Source organism: Hippocampus guttulatus, chromosome 10, assembly GCF_054856545.1.
Source record: "Hippocampus guttulatus isolate MCC_2025c chromosome 10, RoL_Hgut_1.0, whole genome shotgun sequence".
Taxonomy (NCBI): Eukaryota; Metazoa; Chordata; class Actinopteri; order Syngnathiformes; family Syngnathidae; genus Hippocampus; species Hippocampus guttulatus.
In genome coordinates, this window is record NC_141270.1 from 7,130,076 (window position 1) to 7,139,604 (window position 9,529).

The window sequence follows — 9,529 nt, forward strand, 5'->3', positions numbered from 1 at the left end:
AACGAATGCTACCGCAAAAAGTGTACATCATTAATAATAAATATTAGAAGTTCAAACTGGATAATTGTACCACTAAATATGATGTCACGGTACTTTAAAGTAGACAACTTAAAATATGACCCTTCAAAATAAAGGGCTTTAGAATTATTTGATTTTGAATAAATTCAATGGAAGTATTCGTCACCTATTGGGTACTCGAGGGGGCTGCCGATACCAGCCATGATACTTCAGGCAAAAACATAAAACAAATCCTCCTGAATGTTGTAGTCGTGCCCGGGGGGGCGTTCATTTTAATTTCAAGGTCATAGCAGTCAGCGATAACCTAAAAGACATAGGTTATATGTACACTGTTCGTATTATTAAAAACAAAACAAAACCGCTGGCCTATGGGAGTGGAGAAACAAACTAAGCCACCGAAAAAATGGAAATTAAGTAGAAGCAGTCCCATACAATCATATGATGACATTATAAGTGTCAGAGGAGGAAGTGGACTGGAAAAAAAGAACGGTGAGGAAAGATGCATTGTGGGAGTTATTGAAAACAGAGGACGGAGGCGACTTAATGCGATGAAGTAGAGGAAGCTTATTATGGTGGAGAGGTCAAGCATGCAGTAATGCCCTGTCTTGTCGAAAACAAAACGAGCTATTGTGTGTGAAAGTTGTGTGTGAGCGTGTGTCCAACGCACAGTCTCTTTTTGGGGGTGGGGGAGCTAAACATTACAGGACGCAGATAAAAATTATATGAATCCACCGTCGCCCAAACGAGATCAGTTCTGTTTTGTCCCTTTCTGTTGCACTTCATAGCGACAGAATCGCTCAAGGGTTCGCCCGCCAATCAAAAGACAAAATGTGTTTTATTTGTGCTATTGGTAAAAATGCATCGATTTTTTTTTTTTTGGAGGGGCGGGGGGGTTTGTGTGAGAAAATCAAAGGCAAATGGTACTGCCCTGTGTTTTTCAGTGACTTGCTCTCCACCGCAGTTGTGTTGTTGAGCTTTTTCACGTTATGTTGACTTGTGTCATGCTTGGACTTTGCACTCTGCACTAACTACGATTTAAAAAAAAAAAAATGCTACGGTCCCGCCTTGAAATCACATTTGGGGGGCGGGACTCCAAGCAATGTGCATCAATGTGCTTTTCAGTGAAGGTTATCGTAAAACATCTTGGTCAGGTTCACAGTGTCAAAGCGTGACTGTGTGAGCGTGTTTCAGCATGTGTGCGCTACCAACTACACACTGTGCCCCCGGAAAGGTCACACACACACACACACACACACACACTCGAACATATACACGTCACACCTGGAGGACCTAACCAGCACGGACGCATATGTGTGGAGGGGGGCAGGGGGGAGTGTTATATCAGCACAACGGAGCAGCTGTAATTAACATAACCACATTAGTTATGCTAATAGGCATATATGTGAATGTGTGTGTATGTATATGAGTGTGTATGAACACAAAAACCATTAGCTTATGGATTGGCAATAAATCCCAAATTGTGATTTTTTTATTTTTTTTGTAATCATGACATCATCATCCCGGTGATAAATTAGCAGACGTCTTCAAGAGAATGAGTCGAAGACAGATGTGAATGACACGCACGCACGCACACACGCAGGCACGCACACGCGCATTGTGTTAATTATTATCCTGAATAATGAGACACAAACGACTCATTAAATCTCTCCTTGACCCGGCGCGCCGCAAAGTCTTTCTTTTCCCGTCTTTTCCCGCCGTCGTCTCGCTTAACTCCGACGCAAAGGAGAGAGGATCCTTTCAGCTGTGAATTATTAATTAATATTCAAGCTAGCCGTGGAATTCTCTCTGACCCACATCGGAAAAAGAATAAGAATAATAAGAAGAGGAGGGGCTATTATTATTATTATTATTATTTATTTTTTTTGCCGGCCTGCCTGAAATGTAAATGATAAGCTTCATTTAGGTAGAAAGGCTTGAGCGAAGATGAAAAAGTCTATTGATATATTTTTAACAGTTGTGTCTCTGGAGTGGTTGTCCACTCATTTCGTATGGTTGACATTGTTCAATTAGCCAATGGTGGTTTTGACCAAGCATCATTCATTTGCAGTCTGGACAAGGGGGTGTGATAGTCCGCCGCTCTGGAAGCATTCTCAGATTTTCAGGGCCTGCTACATGAATTGACAAATCGTAATTGGATGACGAGGTGATGAAGTGCTGCCTCCTTGTGTGAAAATACAACACAATTTTTCTGGGTGCTTTGCACAAGCGCCATTCATTAGCAGTCTGTAGACGGACACTTGCAGTGTCTCCAAACTTCTCCAATAATGCAACACACTGAACACTTGATTTGTTGCTAATTGCTTTTTATTTTATTGTATTTATTTATTGATAGTTGCGAGATTGGTTGGCAACACTGAGTAGCCCTTGCTTGGTCGTAATGTCCCTATTCCCTACCAAATCGTCATGGAAGCAAAAGCGTTAATTTGCAATTGCACCAGACGGAATTGCCTTTTCAAAACCTTCCAATTTCAAGCACACTGCGACAAATGGATCTTTGGCGTGATTGAATAATGTCCCAGACATGTTCTGAAGACATCTGGTAATTGTTTTAAATTCAGAAAAAAAAGGCGTCTGTTTTTAACGCAGTCTGGAAAAACAGGAACTCTTTTTGTTCCACCCTTACATGTGACTGCAATCATGCGACCTCGCCGGGCAACCGACGGGAAACAAATTACTTCGGATTACATGCGCGAATGCAAACATGCCAGCTATTGGTTTCGCATCACACACACACACACACACACACACACACACACATGCATATATTCATGCTGTATAGGTTTCCCTATCGGGGGTAATCAATTCTCATTCTAATCCACTCGATGAGGCCTTCGATGCCGCGCTCCGATCGTCAATAGTTGAATCGACGACGTCGCCCGTTAATCCCGAATTAGCATTGATCCCGTGCGCGCCGGCCAATGAGCCTCAAACAACAAACGCGCTGTAATGGAAATGGAGCACAAGGGGTCAGATCGTAATGTCTTTCGACTTGGTGAAGCAGCATGTGACTCATTATCCAGGGTTAGTGACTTGTATGCTCTGTTCTGATTAAATGTCTCAAATTTGGATGCTTGGCCGTTCAAGTTTGGGGTAAATTGTACACCCGCGTTAGTCGCAAACGTTGTCTGCTATAATCTGCCATTTGTTCTACGCGTTTTTTTTCTCTCTGGAAGGTGAAGCAGAATGTGACTCATTACTCAGGATTATTCTTGTACACTACATGCCAAGTAATTGTCAACAATTGTGTTTCCAATCATGTCCTGAGTGGTTCCCGCTTAGTGCAAGTGTGAAAATCTTGCTCCTCTTCACAAATCATCTCCTGACTTGCAAGGACTGAAACTTGGACTTGAGCATGTGGCTCATTGTCAACTAGCAAAATTGATATTTATTTCATTTTTTTTCAAGAGATTGCTATATACTCTAAGTCTGAGTGACAGCAGCAGAGAATTCCGTGGTTTGTACAATTTACCCCCTACCACTAATAATAATGTCTGTCTTCGGTCTTGGTGTCGCAGCATGCGGCGCGGCTCCACTGATTGTTTTCGTACCCGTCTTTCCATGTTACTCTCAACAATTGTATGTGTTTGGTATCAAGAGGCGTCTGAAGTGTGACAACAGCAGAAAACTGTGGAGACTGCAATCCGTGTTTGTACAATTGCTGCCCGGAATCAAATTTCATGCACCGTGTAACCTGATAACATGATAAGCTGCCCACTGTAGTAATCGCTGTCCCTGAAAGGGTTAACAAAACTGTCTTTGGTCACAGAATTTATTCAACTTCAAGTCACCACTCTACTCCAAAAAGCGCACACCTACTTAAATATATATATTTTTTGTGGTCGTTTTTGTTCCCGCGAGCGGGTCACCCATCAGAGAAGAAGAGTTCACAGACGCTGACGCAATACTGCCACCCGTCATTTCTCGTCCTTCTAGAGGACTAAGTTCATTGCAGATTTTTTGCCCTGGCCGCTTTTGTGAGCGCAACATGCCCATATAAGGCATTCGTGCAATTAAAACAGATGATAGAACAATTTCCCTCATATCAAATGATGATGTCGCACCCACACAGGCTCGTGAAATGAGATCTCTATTGTTGCCTTGGCGACAACTTTTCACCTGTTTTCGAGTGATGTGGAATTATTCAATCAAGCATCACTAATTAAGATTAGATTTTAAAATGGCATTCATTGTCACAAGTGGTGATTAGAGATCACCGGGATATCGTTGTTTTTCTGTCATGGTGGTGGACCAGCCCCATTGAATTTCATGTTCGGCCTCGTTGCTACTTCACTTGAATGCAGCACGACTTCAAACATTCTTTCGCTGAAGCCACACATTTTTTTCTTCACTTTAAAACATTTTCTTGATTGCCACCGTGAGTCTAGTTCACCTTCTTTCGCGTGGTGTGTAATAATAATTGAGTAGCCCGAAGGTGTCCAACCTACAGCCTGGGGGCCGATGGTGGCCCGCCATACATTTCCAGCGGTCCCGACAGGACCCAAAAGAACAACTAAAAATGACATTTAACATGGGCCGCGAGATTAGTTAAAAAAGGTGAAGATGGGCAGAGTGTGAAGGGAGAGTGTACTGTGGAATTATTTTCAAAACCCTTTAGTGAATAAAGATAATTCGATTTTAGAGGCAAAAATAGTTTCGTCCACTTTATGCTCTATGGCTGATTTATGAAGACACCACATTCGTGATCCTCAAGTAACTGAAAAATGGTCGCCTGACTACAGTTTTTTCTTTTTTTTGGGGGGTTCTGAATGTGGAGATGGGATTCGGCTGCTGTTTAGAGCAGAGCTGGATCTATGCTTCAAGAGAGAGGGCTGTTGGCCACCCCAAAAACTCAACTATTTGCCTGAACACCGTTAACAGAAATCTGATGAACAATATTTATTCATATAATTGCTTTCAAAATGTTTCAAAAAGTTTAAAGTTTCACTCTTCTTTTTTTTCTGTATGCGGCCGTCAAACAAAAAAGTTTGGACACCCCTGAACTACGCCATCCGAGCCCCAATGTGCTGGCCTCTTCCACATTCCCAAAAGCTCTTCAAGCAACACTCAGTACAGCTTTTAAAAAACAAAACAAAACAACACTGATATCTCCACCAGGGCTCACTGGACTAGCCAATCGAAAGCCATTTTCATCCTCATTGAACTGCTCTTAAAGCAACCCGATAGAACCATCTGACCTTTAAATCGAAATGAGATGTTTACATTTACTTGAATATGTGAGAATGTCATGTCCTCGCTGACTCAGGAAACAAACTGGTGGGCCAGTTACACTTGGGCTGCCGTGTTCTTCTTACTTGTACTTATTTATATCCAGTATACCAGGGATCGTTCGTGTTGGTGGACGTGTCGCTTGGCACTTTTCTTACAGTTTTCTTCGTCATTTGAACTCACACAAAATTTATGTCTAAACATTGTGACAACACAGGACGTGTTTCTGTTAGCATTTATATTGGCTTCTTTGTGAGGAGCAAACCCCCGAATGGACATTTCAGTGCGAGGAGACAATGAAGTCACTGTTGTGCACCTCTAGGAGAGGAGGGCAGCGAAAAGGATTTGAGGTCAGAAGACACACTAATTACACACGCTTGACATTCAATGCGCCCAGGACGGCAGATTACGGTTATAATCCCATCATCGGCAACAACGTGGGACATTATTACACGTCAACATGGGATGTCCGAGTGAAAGATTAAAGTCAACCCAAGGTGGAGAGATGTGAAAGCACGGCAGTCACTCGCTTTGATGAGAGATGACGGAGCCATCTTATTTGTTGACGCAAAGTTCGTGTCACTCAAATGACCTCCAATTGACTTTGCAGAACCTCACGGAAAATCGCTGCTAATGCTGTGCATCCAACAACAGTCCTGCTGGGTCAGGCGGTGTTCCAAGGAAGTGACACTTCTGTCATGTATAAAGCAAGATGCCGCCTCATTCTTGCAAGAACTTTACATTCAAGTTACAAACGCAAAGCAGCAACTGATCGTCTTTATGACTTTACGGAACAATCGACTAAGTGCCGGTTATCAGTCGTTAACTCTGCATTAAAACAAAACAAAAAAAAACGTGCTCTTCAGTAAAGGCTGTTTCATTCTTAAAAGAACTTCATATTCACTCCACAAGGTCGAGCTGTGATTGACTGGCGCAAAAAAAACAACAAAAACACTTTGCGGAAGTTAGGTCCGTTCATCCAATGCCACGTATTCTTCAATAAAGGCTCGCTGCTGTCTCTCTTTTAGAAGAACTCAAATTCATCCTCTCTGATTCCTTTTGTATCTTTACCACACATTGACAATCAACAATTTCTATTCTTTCCGCTCTCTGATCGACAACTTTGTCGAAGAGTCAGACACTTAACGCCGATAACAACGTGTATCCAACTATGCCGCAGCTCGGGTAAGCTTTTTGTCTGTGGTGCGATTGTTGCTTTTCTTACGTGGCAGAAAGTCGACCACCCAAGTACAACAAGTGTGTCAAAGAGAGTACGGATACTGTCGCGGAAACAAGAGGCGAGTTAACGCCAGAACGCTGCGAGTGGAGCAAAACAAAACATCACAGAGACAAAATGGTAGCAGTGTAACCCACCCGCGCCGCCTGCCACCACCGCCCCGCCCCCCCCCATCCCCAGTCAGTCTGGGAGGTAACAGAAGCCACTCACAGGCCGACATACTTATCCAGACAGACTAGACTTGTGTGAGATTGAATCGGCTGTCCCAGGGGAGAGAGCAACTAGCTCTCCATCTACCGAGAGCGGCCCTTGGGGAAAGATGAGGAAAGGTAGGGTGGAGGGGTCACAATGGGGCGGGGGTGGGGAGGGGTGGGGGATGAAGACAAAAAAGAAAAAAGAGCGAAGGGCATTCACCGCCTCCATCGCCTCTGCAGTGAAGCCCGACAGCTCCCTCTGTTGCTACTCGCGGAACGACACCTCCTTTTTCCATTCATCCTCTTTCTTCGACTCCTAAGCAGCTGGCGCTTGATGAAATATAAATACCGCGATTACAGTGTTGTAAATTATTACACCCCCTCCCCCCCACCTCCGCGGTAACCTCAAGAGCTTCACTAGGGCTCTTTCAACTGGTTCCAAACATGTCGGGGAATCTTTCAAAGATTCCAAAGAGTCCCTTGCCAAGACCCTCTAAGCGCATTGAGGAACTGTCTAATGACTGGAATAGTGAATACATTACTGTTACGTTTAAAATCAATAGCTGGCCATTAGATTGACACTGAGTCATTGTACTGCATTCATGGAACCAACCCGGCGTTTAACTCTTCGGATGTTCACACGGACGAACTGTAACCAACGTTTTCCGGAAACATCGTACTTGCGCGGGTTTCTTTGACTTTAATGCAACAAGATGATTCTGCAATAGTTGCAGAAAGATTTCAAAAAAAAAAAAAAAAGAAAGAGGCTGGGAGATGTCACCACCCCGAGCTTCCGTCCTGCATGCTCCTCTCAGCTACTATGCTGCTTTGGATGTCAGGAAAATTAATTATCCGACTAAAACCCCATAAAAAAAGGAAATCTTTAAAGTGGCCGCTAGAGTGATGAAATCTATGGCGAGTGCTTTGAAACTTTCATAGCCACGAGAAAAAGAGCTGCTGGCGAGCAGCAATAAACAATCAAGGCTGATGCACATCACGAGACAAGGAGTGGCAAAGCCACAAGAATGAAGAAGAAAAAAAGTGCAAGCACATTTTACGACAAGTACAGTAATTACACACCGCCTTTACTTTCTAAATGTAGTTGCAAAACCAAACCACAGGAGCAGGAGTATTGATTGGCAGAGAAGTGCTGCCCCGTCAAATGATCTCATTTTCCATTTTTCTTCTTCATTCCAACAATTCATCCAATATTCCAAATCGGGTAGAAGGGACTGATCCGAGCCAAGTAGTGATGATAGGTCTGTAGAACCACCGCCAAGGAAAAATAAAAGTTGCGCGTCGCAGTCACGCACAAACGCACGCTGGGTGCCACACTGTACCGCAAATGTACGAACAACGCCGAAGAATACAAAGAATGCAATCGACGCGCGTAGCGTTACAATACGCGTCTCTCCGGATGCGTCACGGCGTGCGTCAAATCGTACCGTGCGTGCGCAATTTCGCCCGTTTTGCGCCAAAGCGAGCACCCAAACAGGCACCGGGGGAGCATTTCACACTCGTGCTCGAGAAGAGCCTCTCATGTGCGGGGGGTGAGGAGAGAAATCAAGCGCTTCTCTTACCTCCTTGAGTCCGCGCGTGTCCCAAGCAAGGAGAAGAAAAAAAAATCCTTCACAGCCAAGAAATAAACCATCCGCAGCTTGGTGTTCCAGTCCAGTTCGGAGCAATCCCCCCCGGATTTGTTTAGTCTTTATCCACAGAATGATTGATAAGGAAGACAAGGGGGGGACTTTCTGATGGTCTCAGTGAGAGAGTTGGGGAGATGTCACTGCAACTGGAGCATCCTTCTTGCTCTCTCCTCCTCCGCTTGCGATGTGTGGAGCCGCTCTGAGTCCGTCCGTCCTCCCTCCGCGAGCCTCGGACGAGATGTGAGGGGGGGAAAGAGAGAGGAGGGATAGAGAGAGAGAGAGAGAGGGGGGGGGGGGTTGCGCAGTCACCACAGTAGCGTTCTCATTCTCGCAGTGCATATGCATTTTACGCAAGGATCCCCCAACATAAAGCCTACAAATGTAATCGTGTTTAATATGTTAGATTATATTCAACTAGATTAATTTCTATGCATTCTTAAACTTTTGGTCCTTCCATCCAAGATAGGTGGGGGCAGGGGGGGGGTGCACCAGTTGCTGTTCTCCTTCCATTGGTTCCGAGCAGTGAGCCAATTGTGGCAGAGTGGGCGGGGCCTCAGCAGGAGACCCTGCTGTCCAAGGAAGGCGATAGGCTGGCAATTTCAAATGTCTCCAGGCAATGAAAGAGAGTTACAAGGGGGGTGGGGGGTGGGGAGGGCACATGACACTCTTTGGTTGCCCTTCTTGGACTATTTCTCGTATGACAAATACTTCAATTTGACATTGGGTTCAAAAGTAAACAGTAAGTCTGCCTCGCAGTGCAGAGTTCCAGGGTTCGATTCCCGGCTGTGGAGTCTGTATGTTCTCCCCGTGCCTGTGTGGCTTTTCTCCGGGTACTCAGTTTTCATCACCCCCCCAAAAAAAGCCACCAAAACCAAAAAACATGCATGGCAGGTTTTGGAACTTGTGTGAATGGTTGTTTGTGTGCCCTGTGATTGGCTGGCAACCAGTTCAAAGGGTGTCCCCCACCTACTGCCCGATGACAGCTGGGATAGGCTGCAGTGGCGCCTGTGACCCCCGTGATGATAAGTGGTTCGGATAATGGATAGAGCCCCCAAAACCACTTTCACTTAGAAACAAGACATTTGAGCATCTGTTGTAAATGCGGGGCGGCCTGGTAGTCCAGTGGTTAACATGTCGGCTTCACAGTGCAGAGGTACCGGGTTCGATTCCAGCTCCGGCCTCCCTGT

General features: G+C 44.9%; 1 protein-coding gene across 2 annotated transcripts in view; it reads right to left on the reverse strand.

Moving 5' to 3' along the window:
* cdh11 (cadherin 11, type 2, OB-cadherin (osteoblast)) overlaps positions 1-8,561 on the reverse strand; it is a 75,143-nt gene extending 66,582 nt beyond the window's left edge. For both annotated transcript variants that reach the window (XM_086122264.1, XM_086122263.1), the window contains exon 1: positions 8,277-8,561. The gene's annotated coding sequence lies outside the window, so the exon portion shown is untranslated. The remainder of the gene's footprint in view (positions 1-8,276) is intronic.
* Between the last annotated feature and the right edge of the window lie 968 nt (positions 8,562-9,529).